Source organism: Hevea brasiliensis, chromosome 17 (genome assembly GCF_030052815.1).
Source record: "Hevea brasiliensis isolate MT/VB/25A 57/8 chromosome 17, ASM3005281v1, whole genome shotgun sequence".
NCBI lineage: Eukaryota > Viridiplantae > Streptophyta > Magnoliopsida > Malpighiales > Euphorbiaceae > Hevea > Hevea brasiliensis.
In genome coordinates this window covers 46770739-46788270 of record NC_079509.1, presented here as the reverse complement: position 1 = coordinate 46788270, position 17532 = coordinate 46770739, and positions in this window count along the sequence as shown.

Here is a 17532-nt window from a genome sequence, read left to right as displayed (position 1 = left end):
TGTAGCTCAAGTTATAACCATTTGAATCATGGCTGCCGGATTGGACTTAACCCAGATTTCTAGGCAAATTCTGGTTCTGACAGTTTTAGGTCACCGAATTTGGGTGACTAAATGACTTAGTTAAAGGCATAAGTTGGGTTTGTGTTCTCCATGAAAGTTTTAGGTCTATATCTCAGCTTTCCACTGGTAAAATTTCATGTCATTTAGACCTGCCTAGCTCAAGTTATGGCCAAATGAACAAACACTGTTCATTTGGTCATTTTTGTACAGGTCAGATTGCCTAATCCGGATTTGGTCAATTTGTTCACTAGGTTTTAGTCACTTTTTGGGCATGATTCCTAAATGAAAAATATGTCATTTTGTGTTTAATTTCATTCCCCATTAGCCTCACACTAATTAGGCTTGTAAATTTTCATTTTTGGTCCCTAAAAGGGACCTTGCAGCATGACCCTAATCACTCCAAATTTAAACTTAATTCTAACACTTCTAACATACTACAATTGGTCATACAAGACCATTTTTCAGCTCAAACAAGGTCAAACACACCATTTGACCAATTCTCAAAATTTTGTCTCCTAAACCCTAGGTCCAAAACCCTAACTTCCATGTTTAGTTCATTTGTTGAATTATAAATGCATATTTAGTTCTCATACACTCAATCACACTTAACTAATTCATAATTTGCATCAAAATCATCCATTCTCAAACCTAAACACTAGTTGGCTGAATTTCTATTTGGTCCTCCAAAGATGTTTTCTTTTGATTTTTAAGTTGAGTTTTAGGTTAGTTAAGCTACAAACACAACTAATAAACTAAATTTTTCAAATTAGATTGCTTACCTCCACTTTGAAGTTCACTCCTCCAATTTCTTCTCTTTTTCCTTCTTTCTTTCTTGCTCAATAGTTGAACTAAAGTGCTAGAATAAGGTTTAGTTTAATGGATTGGGAAAATTATGGCCAAAGTGAGGTTTTGAGAAGCTTTAATCAAGCTTCCATGGAGGTTTAGTGAGTGAAGGGAGAGAAGGTGAAGGTGGATGTCCAAAGGAAGAAGAAAGGAAATAATTTTATTTCTTTTTAATTTTCAACTTTATTAATTCATAATTATCCCAAAATTTCAATTTTTAAATATTAGAATTTATTGCATCATGCTTATGTCATGCATGATATCATAAACTTTTTTATTTTTTTTCATTTCTTTTCCATTTACTTCTTTAATTTAATTCTTGATCCCGAAATTTTCTTTTCTCCAATTTTATTGGACAGTCAAGTTAGGAGTTAGCTCTAGGGGTCAATTGACCGAATTGCCCCTCGCCGGTTCGATCCGATTTGCAAATAATTCAATATTTCTTCTGAATCCCTAACCTAATTATTTGACGGGTTTAACAATTCTTTTTCGTGATTTTCTCTTTTCCACTGTGTTCGCAATAGTCCTAAGGACTGCGGTATCAGATTTTATGGTTCAAAATTTGAGTTTAAATCGACTTCGCAATCCTTTCCGAGAAGATCGCCCATCGCTGTGACTCTCGGCTCGTTTAACTTCTTATGTTCTGGTTTTCTTATTTATACTTAACTAATTGACAATTACTAATTATTTGTGTTCAGGGCTTATCTAGTTGCCTTAAGTGTGGTTCTAATCCCTTTAATTATCTGGACTGACACCGGTCACCGGAATAGTGAAATATACCAGGCTATACAAATAGGGGTGTTACACATACTGCATCATGACTCTTCTGTGTCCTCGGAAGTCCCATCACAAAATCCATAGTTATTCTCTCCCATTTCCATTCTGGTACTGGTAGTGGATGTAACAACCCAGCTGGTACTTGATGTTCTGCCTTTACTTGCTGACAAGTTAGGCATTTAGAAACAAACTCTGCTGCATCTCTTTTCATACCCATCCACCAGTAATGCTTCTTTAGCTCTCTATACATTTTTGTGCCACTAGGGTGCATGGCAAAAGGAGGCTCATGTGCTTCCTTCAAAATGATCTTTCTCAAATCAACATCATTAGGAACACACATTCTGCCCTTGTGTTGCAGTAGACTGTCATCTCTTATTGAGAATTCTGGTTTCGTGCCCTGTCTAACTTCTTCCAATAGCTTCTGATACCTTTCATCATTCTGAGCAGCCATTCTGATCTGATCAATCAACACTGGCTGTACATACCATGCAACTACTGTCTGCCCCTCATCATTAATCTCTAAGCTGGCATGCAATACTCTCAACTCATGTACCATAGACAAAGGAGTAACCCGTAGACTTGCCATAGTCTTGCGACTTAAGATGTCAGCTACCACATTAGCTTTCCCTGGCTGATGTCGATCAGATAATCATAGTCTTTTATCAACTCTAACCATCTCCTCTGTCTCAAATTCAACTCTTTTTGGGTGCCCAAATACTTCAAACTCTTATGATCTGTGTAGATGTAGCACTTCTCCCCATACAAATAGTGTTTCTAGATCTTAAGAGCAAACACAATAGCTGCAAGCTCTAAGTCATGTGTTGGATAATTCCTCTCATGCGATTTCAGTTGGCGTGATGCATAGGCAATGACATTTCGATCTTGCATCAATACACAGCCTAACCCATTGTGAGAAGCGTCACTGTAAACTGTGTATTCTTTGCCTGGAGTAGGTAAAGTCAGGACTGGAGCCTCAGTGAAACATCTCTTTAATTCATCAAAACTCTACTGGCATTTGTCCGTCCACTGAAATTTCACATCTTTTTGAAGTAATTTAGTCAATGGAGATGCCAACATGGAAAATCCCTTCACAAAATGACGATAGTATCCAGCTAAACCCAGAAAACTGCAAATTTCTATAATATTTCTAGGTGGTCTCCAATTAAGGAGAGCTAGCTTCTATCTTACTTGGATCTACCTTGATGCCCTCTACTGATACAACGTGCCCCAAGAAAGATATTTTTTTTCAGCCAAAATTCACACTTCGACAATTTAGTGTATAGCTGTTTCTCCCTCAAAGTCTGTAGTACAATCCACAGATGTCTATCATGCTCTTCTGCACTCCTCGAATAGACCAATATATCATCTATGAATACCACAACAAACTGGTCGAGGTATGGTCTGAAGATAGTATTCATCAGATCCATAAAACAGCTGGAGCATTAGTCAATTTCATTTTATCCAAACAATTTCATTTCGAAAAGTCTCAAAACAAATTTTATAAAAACACACAGTTATATCATGCCATTCGAAACATATTAATCTCAATAGCCAGAGGCTTATGAGAAGTCACATCATAAGGCTAGCTAGCTCAAATATATGGGAACCCATTCTTTTTCTTCTTCTACTGGCACACACTCAACACTTTAGCCAGAGAAGGAATCAAAATTCGAAACTGATTGTGCTAGTGAGGTATTCAAATATATGGTCATAACACTGTGGTTTTAAAACTATTTTAACAATTTACTAAACATTTATTACCATTTCAAACACAAACAATTAATCTTTCAACAGTTTAAATCAAGATCATAATAAACTTTTCAATTCAATCGTGTCTCAATTTCATAACTTAATGCATTCAAAACAATGTGCAGAAGAAAAATTTACAAAAATTCTATGTTGTGCACAAACCTTATACGAGTCGGCTCTTGGCCTTAACTCAATCCCTCGGGTTCTTTCCCGGTATTCTTTTTCACTGAAACACACAGTTTTACAATGTTTCAGTATCATAACTTATTATAAATCTAAAAATAATTTCAAATTTACTTTTACCTAGCTTTAATATACTAAACTTGGCGTTCTTTAAAATTTGTGTTTCGGGGTTACTATTCACTATACTATTCAAGTCAATTTATTGACTTTCTAAGGCTTAATAGGTATGGAAATTCCAATTTCACCCACATACCACATTTTGGTTACCTAATTTATTGGTTTTGGTTGTTTAATCAAATTTTAAGTCTTTTAGGCAAATTTGCAAATTTTTAGTTTTGGTATCCTGTATTACATTGTTCTATTAGTCATGTTGCTGTTAGAATTTGGCTTAGTTTTCTTCATAGAAATTGTTCCTTATTGTCTTAACTTTATTTTCCTTTTTGAATCACTCCATTTAGAGTTTTATAGCTCAAGTTATAGCTATTTGAATATGGCTGGCCGGATTGGTCTAACCCAGATTTTCTGGGCACCAACTTGGTTCTGGCAGTTTTAGGTCACCAATTTTGGGTGGCTAAATGACTTGGTTAAGGGCATAATTTGGACTTGTGTTCTTCATGAAAGTTTTAGGTCCATATCTCAGCTTTCTACTGGTAAACTTTCAGGTCATTTAGATCTGTCTAGCCCAGGTTATGGCCAAATAAACAAACACTATTCATTTGATCATTTTTGTACAAGTCAGATTGCCTAATCCGGATTTGGCCAATTTGTTCACTATGTTATAGTCACTTTCTGGGCATGATTCCTAAATGAAAAATGTGTCATTTTGTGTTTAGTTTCATTCTCAATTGGCCTCACATCAATTAGGTTGGTAATTCAGCTTTGGTCCCTAGAAAGGACCTTGGTCATGCTACCTGCATAATGACCATATCCAACCCGAATCTCCATTTGATTCCAACACTTCCAACATACCGCAATTGGTCATACATGACCATTTTTCAGCTCAAACTAGGTCAAACACACCATTTGAGCCATTGTCCAAGTTTTGTCTCCCAAAACCCTAGGTCCAAACCCTAACTCACTTTATTTGTTACATTTAATTAGTTCCAAGCATACAAACACCATTTCTCAACTAATTCAAGCTCTCTAACATGTTTAATTCAATCAAACTCATGCATTCTCAACTCAAACCCTAGCTGGCCGAAATTTTATATAGTCCTCCAAAGATGTTTTCATTTCATTTTAAGTATATTTCTAGGTTTATCCCAACTACAAACACAATTAATTCAACTAGAAATTCAAATTTATCTTACTAACCTTGGTGTAGCTTTCCAATCTTCACTTCCTTCAATTTTTTCTTCTTTCTTTCTCCTTTAATCTTCTTTTCTAGTTGTCCAAACAAAGTTTAGTTAGGTTAATTGAATTTTCTATGGTGGGATTTGTTTTCTTCAAGCTCACAAATGAGCTTCCATGGAGGTTTTGAGAGGGAGAGAAGAGAGAGAGAGGTCACGGCAATTTGAAGAAGACAACTCTTTTTTTTTTCTTTTATAAATTTTTACCCTTTAGTAAGACCAAAAATTATTCAAAAAATTTAAAATTTTAATTATAAGATTTATTACATCATACATGATGTCATGCATGATGTAATCACTTTTTCACTTTTTTTTCCTTTTTTTTATTTATTTTTCTTCAGTTCTTTAATTTAATTCCCGACTCCGAAATTTTCTTTTCTCCAATTTTATTTGACAGTTAGGTCAGGAGTTACCTCTAGGGGTCAATTGACCAAATTGCCCTTCTCCGGTTGGACCCGGTTTGCAAATAATTCAATATTTCTTCCGGATCCCTGACCTAATTATTTGACCGGCTTAACATTTCTTTTTTGTGATTTTCTCTTTTCCATTGTGTTCGCAATAGTCCTAAGGACCACAGCGTCACATTTTACGACTCGAAATTTGAGTTTAAATCGACTTCGCAGTCTTTCTCGAGAAGGTCACCCCATCGCTGTGACTCTCGGCTTATTTAACTTCTTATGTTCTGTTTTTCTTATTTATACTTAACTAATTGACAATTACTAATTGACAATTACTAATTTCTTATGTTTAGAGCATATCTAGTTGTCTTAAATGTGGTTTTAGTCTCCTTAATTGTCCAGACCGACACCGATCATCGGAACAGTGAAATATACCAGGCTATACAAATAAGGGTGTTACAAATTCAGTTCAATTGGCTTGGTTTTAAAATTCAATCGATTCTATTCGGTTTTATATTATAAAAATTTCAATTATTTCGGTTCAGTTCGTTTTGAAGAGAAAAAAATCGGTTAAATCGAACCGAACTGATAGTAATTTTATATATTCAAATCGAACCAAATTGATTTATTTTTATGAAAAATTTATGAATTATATTTAATTATATATATATATATAAATTATTTAATTTCATATATATAAAATGTTTAATTTCATTGATTAATGGTTATTAGGTTCAAACTAAAATCAAAATTAGAACAAATAACTTGAAAATTAAGTTTAAATTAAAAAATCAATCAAAAATCAAAATCGATCAGTTTGAACCAAACCGAACCGAAATAGATCGATTCGATTCGATTCGATTTTTCATATATTTCGGTTTGATTCGGTTTCTAAAATATGTAATTCAATTTTCATAATTTAATTCAGTTCGATTCAATTTGAACCGAATGCTCACCCCTAGATAGAATATGAAATTTTTGAGCTGGTTGATAAAATTATTAAAATAAAAAAAGGACATAATTGTAATTCGGAAAATTTTGAATTTTTTTACCATTAATCTATAAAAAGAAATGGGCATGTAAAAATTTTATGGAATTCTAGTTTTACATTTAACCTTTCTAAATGTCAATCCGTCACTCGGAAGAGCATAATTTTGATAGTAATAAAATTTAACTGATCTATTTAATCAAGTCGCTAGTATAGTTATACAACATGTTATTTCTTAGAAGGCTGACAGCCCAACCAAACTTGCACTAGAAGACAAAATAACACCATATTTTATATATATATATATATATATATATATATATATATATATATATATATTCTCAATGCCTAAGGACTAATCTTTGAACCTAACTATATAAGCCATTACTTTCATTGAAATGGACATAAGAAAGCAAGTGATTTTAAAGTATATTTTTTGGTTTAATATTGAAAAAAAAACTTTTATCCTTGAGAATATAAAGTATATTGATTTTCATCGGCAAATTACCTTTTTTTTATTTTTATTAGTGTTCATTCTAAATTGTATTAAATGAGTCCAGAGAAATTCAAATCACACATCAAAATCTATATATTTATCTTGTAAAGGTGATAAGCACCTAAAAAAGCTCAAGGAAAGTTGAGAGTTGAGTGTCAAGTAATTAATTAACAAGCATCAAAGAAAAACAAGAAAAATTTACGGATGTAATTGTTTTATTTTTGTTTGTGGAAAGAGTTTGATATTGAAGATAAACTTTTAAGGGCATTAGTATGAGGTTAAGAAGGAATAATTGTTATTTTGTAACTTTTAACTTTTATTAATATTATTTGGATACTTGAAAAATAATAGGTTAACTTTTCACCTTATTAATATTCATGAATTTTTGAATGGTTAAATATTAACCTTTGAGGCATAGACTAATAATTACCTTCTTTAAATATTAAAACTTACAAGGGTAATAACATTTAACCATTAATTTTTTAATCTTTTACCAAACACATTCTTAAAAGCTTTTTTTTAGTACATTATTTGTAAGAAAAAATCTAATTGAATTTTTACATAATTATTGTTATTTTTTATTTTTTAAATGAAATTTTGTAAAATTAAAAAGAATTGAATTTTCTATTTAGACCTATTTATGGTCTGATTCTGGTTGTGAACAGAGTCCAGACCAATCCGAGATTAATAGTTTCAGTCCTTGAATAGAATCAAGACCCGTGGGGGTCGAGTTGATTACAACCTCTAGTAAAACAAAATCAAAACCAGCTCGAAACTGTTAGATTTGAACTAGCGATCTAGTTGGATTTTGGTTTAGATTAATTTTTTTAATTTTTATTTTTTAATAAATAAAAATCTGACCAATTGTAGTTTGCCACGTGGTAGCCTCCAATTGGTTCAAATTTGAATTGTTGGCGCCAATAGTCCAAAATGGATCGTTTAGAGCCAAATGGTCCTAACATGTTTTTTTTATTATTATTATTTTAAATTAAAATGATCAAAATGCCCCTCTTAATAGAAAAATAACAACCATTTATTAGGGCATTTTGGGGAAGGAAAAAACTATGTATCCCTATATATACCCCACAATAAAAATTTAACATATATTCAATTTTCTAAAATCTCTCTCTCAAATTTCAATATAATTCCTCCATAATTATTTTTCTCTTACACAATTTTTTTATTCTCTTTAATTCCTCCCTATTTTGTTTTTGAATTTTTATATTTCCATATATTGCTCCAAAAAAAAAAGTTTAGCTCTAGTCATGTTCAAGGAGGTTCAGGATAGATAAAGGGAAGGGTCAGTCTAAGACTCCACTAGTCAAGGTACATGACCCCCATTTTAGGCCAATTAGGACAAATAAACTAGATCAGCTATTTGATAGCCAACTGCCTTTTACGAACCCAAGAATCATTGGTTTTAAGCACATTAATTTAGAGGATGATGAAGATGAAGCACTGACTTTGATACAGCTAACACATCGACACGAGCATTGAAATCTAATACTTTTGCAGTCCATCTCACAAGAATTCAAGTGGATTAATAAAATAAGATGAAATGCCAATGCAATCTTCTATTTAAATTTCAAGCTGGAGGTGAGTATGGAACATTTCAATGACATCTGCAAAATAAACATCTTGAAGAAGCAATTGGAGACATGAGGCATGCTCAATTATCAAGAATGGCTATGGCTAGACAACTGACCTTTTTTAAAATTTTCTAATAAAGTGAAAGAAGAAATGTTAAAATTAGTAAGTTTCAAACACTTGTCTTTTTATTTTGGTGAAAATTTACAAGTTCAACAATTTATTTAAAATTTTTTAAATCCTTAATATACAAGAATTCCTAGAAATACTTCGAAAAGATTATTACTCAGTCATTTTAGCAGACGAAAAAAAATGCAATAATTACAATTGAAACACAGAATTTCAATTTGCTTAGATATTTGGAGTGATCATTGGTAAGTAAATTCCTATATGGGAATTACATGCCACTATTTTATGGTACAAAAAGGATTATTATGTTTTAGAGCATTTGATGAAAAACAAAAAGGATTATTATGTATGAGAGCATTTGATGAAAAACACACTTCCCAAAATATTGGACGGCTAATAAAAAATATTTTAGATTAATATTCTCTTACTTTTATTATTTTTTCTATTGGATTTGATAATGTTGTTGCTAATATTGCATCAATTAGTGCTTTGAAAATATTTGTCAACCTCTTTTAATGGTAGATTTTTTCATGTTAGATGTACTTGACCTGTTCTTAATTTATGTTTTCAAGATGCACTTAGGACTTTCAATATATATATATATATATACTCAAACAATTGAAGTTACATGCAACTGTTATGAAAGAATAAGCAAATGACAAGAAATCAAGAAAATTTGTAAAGGATGTTCTCACAAGATGAATTCCACATATAAAATGTTAAATCAAACTTTTCCATTTAGAAATCTTTTGATTTCATTTATTGAAAATAGATTTGCCTCTTTTACGTGTGATCCAATTAGTTGGTTTATTTGTGAAAAAAAAAATGTGAAGTTTTGCAAGTTTTTAATAATACAATAAACTTTCTTTCACATGTTTATGTACCTACATCTCATGTTTTTTTTGTTGAATGTGTTAATGTTGTTTCTACTTTGAACGAGCATATTAAGTATAATGATTTGAAAGACAACATTGAAACAATGAAAGTAAAATGGCTTTTCTGCATTTTTTGACCTAAGGTTAAAATTAATTAGATGGTTTATGTGATTTATTAATTAATTATTATAAAGCTATTGAAAAGGAAATAGATGCACCAAAGTTAAATGCTGAGGTTAAGTAAAATATTTTAGATATGTATGAATCTCATATAGTAGCTCAATCAGCTATTGAAATTGGAGGATCTTCATTAGCATTTAACACAATCTAAGAGAGGTTCACAATATTTGATACAAAGACAAAAACGAGTATGAGGTATTAGTGGTCTAACTAAAATTTTTTTATATTTATCAACTAATTTTGAATTTTGGTGAAAGTGATGATTGTGACACCCCTCACCCATCTACAGTGTAGCCGAGCAAGGCTTATCATACTATATGCCGGAGCATCTTTTTTTATCTTATTTCAATTTATTATTTCTTAATATATTTATTAAAAGTCACTAAGTGAAATTTTTACCATTTATGTCATTTATTAAAATTTTTAATTAATTTGAAATTTTGAAAATTTTACTGAAAATCCGGCAGAATACCAGCTAAAAATGGGAAAAACAGTTCTTCTAAACCTGTGGAAAATGCTCCCAAATATATTTAACACATCCCGAACCTCCAAATAAATTCAACGCAGTCCCAACATTTCTCATCACATTTTCAATTTCCATCATTCAGTTCATATCATACTCATGCTTAATTTATGAAGAAATACTCAAATTTTATTTATGAACACAATTTATAGATAATTACATCAATACATAATTACATGAGTTTATAGTGTACAGGGCAAAATGAAAGTCTAATTACAAAAATTTAAGAAAATACAAAATGTAGTGTCATACCAATGCACTGTAGATGTGAGGTGATACTGGACACCAAAATGCAGATCTAACTCTCACCCAGTCTAGGGTCTGTTGGGTTCTCGCTCCGTGTCTCCAGTAAATATGCATTGCAAACAGCGACGCGCTAAAGTTTAGTGGTGCCAATAATAAAATAAAAATAAATAAAGTAAATAAATAAATATGTAGGTATGTTATGCAGACTGCAATTTTTAGTAATTATTTGCAATATTTTTATTTTGGTACTTGTTATGTTCGTTATTTAATTATAACTTATTAAGACTTATTTTTTGTTGCTCAAGTAACCTATACTAGTTGACTGGACTGGATAAACGGGTAAACTGGCACTGGGTATCAAGTACCTCGGGCTGTCATACCATCGGTCACATAGTGTGTACCAGGTGTATAACAGAATGGCTATTAAGCCATATTAGTCATTGGGCACAAGGCCAAGCATATTAAACATAATCAAAATAGCCAAAGGCTATTATATCACTAAATGGCACGAAAGGCCATAAAACATAAAATGGCATGAAGCCATATGCAATACTGTTATCGAAACCCTATTGACATACCAACATATCCAAATCAATCTTTCTAGGCATACTAGGGCATTTTGTAAAATTTATTAATTACTGGTTACTATTTACTTTACTATTTATACACAAATGTTGACTTTTTAATCCATAATAGATTTGTAAATTCTAATGCCACCAAGATACCACATTTTGACCTTTATACTTGTTGGCATCAGTTGCCAAACTCAATTCATACCCTTTTGAGTGTTATTTCAAATTTTCAGATTTTATGGTCCATGTTTACTGTTCCATTAGACCTTGCTACAGTGAAAATTTGGCAAAACTTTCTTCATGAAAGTTGTTCCTCTATGTGTAGTTTAATTCCTTTTTTTGAATCACTCCATTTAGAGTTTTGTAGCTCAAGTTATGGCCTAAACACTATAACTGGCCGGATTGCAAATTCCTAGAATTTCTGGGCAGTAGTTGGTTCTGGCAGTTTTGGTGTCCTGAATTTGGTGGATAATTTCATTAAGTGGTGATCAGAATTTGAGTTTATGTTCTTCGTGAAAGTTGTTCTAAATTGTCTAAGCTTTCCATTGACATAAAAATCAGGTCAATTGGACATTTCTACACTGAGTTATGACCATTTGAACAAATACTATTCATTTAGTCATTTTCAAGGGACAGCTTAGTGTTACCCAGATTGAGGCGATTTTAGGTTAACTTAAGTGGGTTTTCTAAGAAGGGTTTCTTCACAAAAAATGTTGCATTATGTGTCTAATTTCACCTCCAATTGGCCTTGCACCAATTGGAGCTACACAAATCCAATTAGGGCTGTCCAAACACCCTGGACTCCAATGGTCCAGATTTACAACCACAAGATAGCTCAATAATTTCACAATCCAATGCCACATTTAATACCAAATTAAGGTCCAATCATGCCAATTGGTCATTAATTGACCTTAAGAACCCTAATTTACCATCAATTTTGCAAAACCCTAATTCTTCCTCAAACCCTAATTCCCAAATTCTTAAATCTTACTTCAAACATAACAATTGATGTTATATGTCTCATATTCACATTCAAAGCCACCCATAAACAATTTTAATTCATTCAAAACTCATCAAACACTTTAATCATCAAGGCTGCCAAAAATTTGAAGTTGGTCCATACATGGGTATTTTCTTTCAATTCCTTAAATTTTCAACTCAATTCATGCTCCTACCATGAAACCTAAAAACAAAGTAAAGAAAAATAGCACTAACCTTTTGATGAGCTTTTCTCACTTCTCAATCCTTCACTTTCTTAGCTTTTCTTGGCAGCCAAACACTTTGCCAAGAGGTGTAGACAAGTTTTAACGAAGGCAATTTAATGTTTAGTGGTGTGAATCATGGGAATGGAAGAGAGAGATGAAACAACATTCATGGAGGTTGAGAGAGAAGTGTGGCCGGCTGGTTGAGAAGATGAAGCTGAAAATCTTTTTATTTTTGTCTCAATTTATATTGATAATTATCCCTTTAAAAGGCTTGGCTAATTCTAATTGGTTGGAAATTTTATTTTATTCATTTATGACATCATGCTTATGTTATAAACCTAATTTAATTTCAGTTTCTTTTCTCATTTCTTTTACTCATTTCTAATTAATTTCTTATAAATATTAATTCATATTTTATGTCATATAATTCACCCACTTAAATGGACAAGTTGATCAAAAATCGTCTCCAAAGGCGAAATGACCAAAATGTCCTCCGTTTAGCTTAACGAGCTAAAATTGTCTGTACTGATGGATTTAATTTTTCTTGTGTTGTCTTAGCAATTTATTATCATTGAACCCTCCATAACTCCTCCCTGAAGTCTCAAAAATTATTTCACAGAGTTTCCCCATGGCTATAGAGTAGATAACTGTCTTCCCAGTCGCTTCCTGTTAGGTAACTCATCGCTGGAGTACTGGCTCATTTAACCTAGTGGCATTTCTTAGCTTACATTTTTCTTTAATTTTTCTTATAATTATTTGAATTATTTATGAATTCTCACTCTAGTTTAAATATATTTCCATACGTTTTGGTTGTCCAGACCGACATTGGTCACTAGAATAGTAAAATGTACGTACTAGCTAAAGTGAGGGTGTTACAATGATTCATCCTTTTACATACTTAAATGGTTGAAACAGTATGAATCACGTTTTCCAATTTTAGCCAAATTAGTAAAAGAATTGTTGGTGGTTCTAATTTCAAATATAGCAATAGAACAAGCATTTAATGTATAAGGTGACATAATAGATGAAAAAGTTCTAGTATGGTTCCCAAATCATTAGAGACACAAACTTGTTTAGACGATTGGACAAGAGCTGATAATCATTAACAAGGTTAAGTTATGGAGACCACAGATGATGAATTCACAACCATAGGGGCATCCAGGAACATCCAAATTAGTGGAACAAGTATATATATATTTTTAAATTTTCTCGCTTTAACTTGTACAAATAAATTAAATTTTAATTATCCCTTCTATTGTCTCTTATAGCAACCCAAGAGGGGGGAGGGCAAATTGGGTATTAATTAAGAAATTTGAAGGCTGAGAGGAATTTTGAGTGAAGATCATAAAGAAAAGGAAGGAAAAAAAGAACACAAAGAATTTTATAGAGGTTCGGCTATCCTAAGCCTGCGTCCTCTCCTCAAGGCCCTTCTTGAAAGTTAGCTCCACTAAATTCTTTTTTGGGTAAAGAATAAACCCTTTACAATCATTACAAGAGCAAACCCTTGTTCTTTTACAAATCTCTTTACATTCAAGAGCAATTTAATGCTCTATCACACTTAAGTTATAATGAATGCTCACAACAACCTTGAACTAACTCTTAGAACAAAGAAATTACAGCTCAAAATATCAAGCTCTCAATAATCAATTATGGTAGCTCAAGTTCTAGGGAGATAGAAGAAGAAAAAAATTTTTGAATACAATAAATTCTCAAAAAATAGTTGTTGCTCACTTCCTCTAGTCATAATTGGCCTCTATTTATAGTTTTGGTAAGAAAATAACCGTTGAGGGTACATTAAATACAAATATAGCCATTTAACCACCCAAAACTCTATTTTATTGTGTTTCAGAAACCCAGATTTGGCTGCCGAAGTTCTTTACTTCAGCTGTCGAAGGTTGGAGCACCAAAAAATACTATTCAAAAAGTAAACTTCGGTTGTCGAAGTTCTCACTTTTAGCTGCCAAAGTGTTCTTTGGATAAAAAAGGTTTAAACACTCAAAAACCATTATTTAAGGAATGAACTTCGACGGCCAAAGGTTCCATTTTCAGCTGCCAAAGTGCTCTCTAGACAAAAGGGCATTTAAGCTTTTAAAACTCATAAACTTTTTTATTTGAACTCGGTCGATCCATTTGAACCGTTGAAAAGCTAATTTGATCAATTTTTTTTAATGAAAACACTTTCAAAAACAAATTTGCATTTTGCAAGAGTAAAAAATTTCACTTTCCTCCTCTTTAGTCAAGAAAAGTTAAAAATAGAGATACTAAGAAATGTAGAGATTTAAAAACTCATAACTTTTTTACTTGAACTCAGATTTTTGATCTGTTTGAATCATTGAAAAGCTAATTTGATAAATTTTTCAATGAAAACACTTTCAAAAATAAATTTGCATTTTCCAAAAGTGAAAATTTTATTTTACTCTCCTTGGTCAAGAAAAAGTTAAAAATAGAGACACTAACAGATTTAGAAAAACCTAGGCTTGAGCCATCATAACCAACCATTTAAGATTCACAAGATAAAAGAAAAATTTATATTGTAGTGTCTCCTTGATCTTTGCTTCAATTTTTTACTCTCTTTCAATATTGATTTAAAGCGACTCAATTTTGAACTTGGGACCTACAATCTTAAGACAAATACTTCCAAGGTAGATTAATAGCACACTAATTGTTTATTATCATCAAAACATGGATTAAGACCCCTAGGTCCACCACCTTCTTATGTTGAATGTTTAATTAAATTGTATTTCATCAAATAAAATATTTGTATGCATTAAATTTATAGTCATATTTCTTTTTCACTTTTGTGCAACTTTGTTATTAATTTATTAATCAATAAATATTAAATTTTAAATCTCATTTAATTTGCTTTAATTTAATATTTGTATACATGAAAATTTTTCACTTTTTGTAAGTTTCTATTAAAGTTGACACAAAATTCATTTTGTGAACTGAAACTGGAAACATATCGAACTTGATCAAGCTGAGGCCTAACTGGAAATATAACTGTAAAAAATGGAACCGGACTTGCCTTCAAAGTGGACTAAAAGTGGGAAGAAATTGGAATCAGCTTAAACCATTTGCAACTGGGCTAGTTCTGGTTTAACCTTGCTAAGTGCTAGGGATCATCAAATCGACCTTTGGCCAAGTGTACTTTCATTCTAAACATGAGAATTGACCGAAAAGAAATTAATTGAATTGAATCCTTGTAAAATCCTAGTTTATAAGCAAGGGAAAAAAAGGGATCTTTGAGGAGTGAATTTAGGCCTTATAAGCTAAACATTATAAATCGAGGAGCTTGAATCTCTTTTTCCTTACTCTCCTAATTTAAAGCACTTTTCTTTCAATTAATCGATGTTTGTGTATTGCTTGAACTTGAGTTGAATGATAATTTTGAATTATGTATATATACACTCTCTTCTATTATATTTTTGAGATTCAAAATAAAGGATATTTTACTTAGTTGTCACTAAACATATGTGAGTTGAATGTTGCAATTATTTATTGATTAAAAACACAATTTTTTCACATATTTTAGTATACCTACTCTATTTGACTCTATTTTTGGGAATAAGAATAAATAAGTTGAATACTAAGGTCCCGTTTATATATGGAAAACATTTTTTACTTTCTATTTTTTCTTAAAAATAAGGGAAAACATGGAAAAAAGTTCACCTGTCAATAATAAAAAATATATTTTTTTTTAATTCAAAATTTTGTAAAAAAATTATTCATATCTTTCATAATTAAAAAAAGTAAATATTATAAAATATATTTAAAAACTTATTTTATACTACAAGAAAAGGACTTTTTAGCAAAGGGAAATCCTATCACTAAAAAATAATTTCCCGTCGCAAAAACAAAATAGTGACAAAAAATATCTCATTGTATACCATCGTAATAAGCTTCACTGTTAAAAGTTTTATGGGAAGAGAAAATGTGACTATTCACAATTGAGATTTAGGGATAGCATGTAATGTTAGTGGCGAAAACTTCAAATGCAATTGTATCATAAATGTAATTGCAACGGTAACACCTTCGCAATTGAAAATAATGAATTTGTGTTCTTGTGAAATTGTTACGATCTCTTAAAGTTAATTGCGATTGTAATATCTTTGCAATTGAAAATATGATTTTGTATTCTTGTGCAATTCCAACTAACAAATCCAGTCACTATAAGCTATTATCCCACATTTTTATAACTAGATTTTTTTTTTAATAATAAGCTCAATGTTGAATTTTCTTGAACAAAATTATTTGCACAATTCAAAGTATCACATAATTTTTGTATTTAATTGTTTCATATGATATAAAAGATAAAGAAGAAATTATTAAGCATAATAAAACAATTTTCATATATATCACTTAAAAAATAGTTGCTTTACAATATTTGATCCAAAATATTGTCTTTTCTAATTAATGTAAATTAGATCCAAACAAAACCACAAAATGCTAACTCCAACTAAAATAATAAAATGCCTAATTATCTCTAGTAACGCTCTTTGGCTGTGCACTCTGATTGTGATGTTGGGTTGGAGAAGCCAAGATAAGAGGTTTCTGCACATCAATGTCATAATAGTCATTTTTCCCTTGGTTGATATAGTCATTGAATTGAATGCAATTACTAGAGTGAACTCCACAACACACACACACACACACAGATAAAGAGAGAGAACCTCATTTAGGGAAGCCATGGCATCATCCATTTCCTTTGTAAATGTTCTTCCACTCTCGATGATCCAATCAAAACTACTGGTTTGATTGCCCAAGAAGCAAATAAATACTATGAGAGACTAATGAACATTAGAAAAGACAATTTCAAATCAAACACACATGTTTTACAGAACTGATCATGTCTATTCTTAATTTGTAAGAAGTTGATTCATTACCGACCTAGTCATGAGCATTTGTTGGTACAAGATTATTTAATTTAATCAACCATCCTTAGCTCCTTTTTTATTCAAGTTAAAAGGCACCAGAGAACAAAACTGAACCTTCAGCCAATTTCAACAGATTTCATTTAAAAATAACAGATGGAATACCTACTAAACAATTTGATTTTAACTTTTTAAATATCCAATATATGTAATGGTGAAATTGATCCGTTGCACGAATACATTACACAACAAACAAAAAATTTCTATGTAAGGAAGAGGCCTATTTTATCACTGACCATCATTTGGCTCCAACGACAAGGCCTTGAAGCTTTCAACAATAGCATCAAAAGTCATTAAGAGCCATGTGTGCCTAAAGAATGCAGAATAATAATCCATTACTATCAGAAAACACTAAAAACTTGTCCCTGCCAATACGTCTAGATATAGAAATCATTGCCAACAATAGATGTTAACCTGTCCCTGCTGAAATAAAGCGTTCAC